The sequence below is a fragment of the Scomber scombrus genome, chromosome 19 (genome assembly GCF_963691925.1).
Source record: "Scomber scombrus chromosome 19, fScoSco1.1, whole genome shotgun sequence".
NCBI classification, from domain to species: domain Eukaryota; kingdom Metazoa; phylum Chordata; class Actinopteri; order Scombriformes; family Scombridae; genus Scomber; species Scomber scombrus.
This window is the reverse complement of record NC_084988.1, coordinates 25,360,339-25,361,036: the sequence shown is the minus strand read 5'-3', so window position 1 is coordinate 25,361,036 and position 698 is coordinate 25,360,339. Positions and strand designations below refer to the sequence as shown.

The 698-nt window shown below is 40.3% G+C and overlaps 1 protein-coding gene across 1 annotated transcript in view; it reads left to right on the top strand.

Annotated features, from left to right (window-relative positions):
• Positions 1-314: 314 nt before the first annotated feature.
• vrk1 (VRK serine/threonine kinase 1) overlaps positions 315-698 on the top strand; it is a 15,371-nt gene continuing 14,987 nt past the window's right edge. Inside the window, exon 1 of the mRNA XM_062440248.1 lies at positions 315-384. The gene's annotated coding sequence lies outside the window, so the exon portion shown is untranslated. The remainder of the gene's footprint in view (positions 385-698) is intronic.

Sequence of the window (698 nt, the reverse complement as noted above, 5' to 3'; positions counted from 1 at the left end):
GCAGTTTATTTTGTCCTGGGGCCCCCGTTTTGATAGTCTGGCCCTGATAACTGTAATACCAACTGCTTTCTTATTAGTAAAGTTTGATTCATATTTGCTCAGGCATTTTTAGCTACAGTATGAACAAAATGATATGAATACACTGATACTGTGTAAACACTTGTAACACTATGAACAGTATGAAGCATGGCTTTGCTCCTCCATACCTACTCTGCTGTATTCTGACTGTGACGTTTACGCATGATATCTGCCGTAATCTACGCAGTGTAACTGACCAATAGAATACCAAAGCGTCGTAACGTCACTTCCTAGTAGTTTTGCGGGAAGTTTGGTCCTCGCAGTCAACAGCACTCCTTACAGGCATAGTTCAACAACAAAGTCCAGGTGTGTACTCATTTTATACTCTAATAAAATGTGCTAGCATCGGTTGCACTGACAGTGTCGCAGATAATCGCCACCTCCTCTTGTTGAACGTCGTCACACGTCTGCTAACGTCATTTAGCGATGCTATCGTGTAGCATGTTAGCTATCCGGCGTTTATTTAAGCGTAACTTTTGATGTTACGGCTCGTCTTTAGCGTAGCGTTTGTAGACTGTCTCTACTGTTTTGTTGTTTAAGGCTCTATTCACCATTATATTTAATAGAAAGCTGACAGTGAATAGTTTAGACAAAAGCTATGTTAACTCACTTTATTTTTA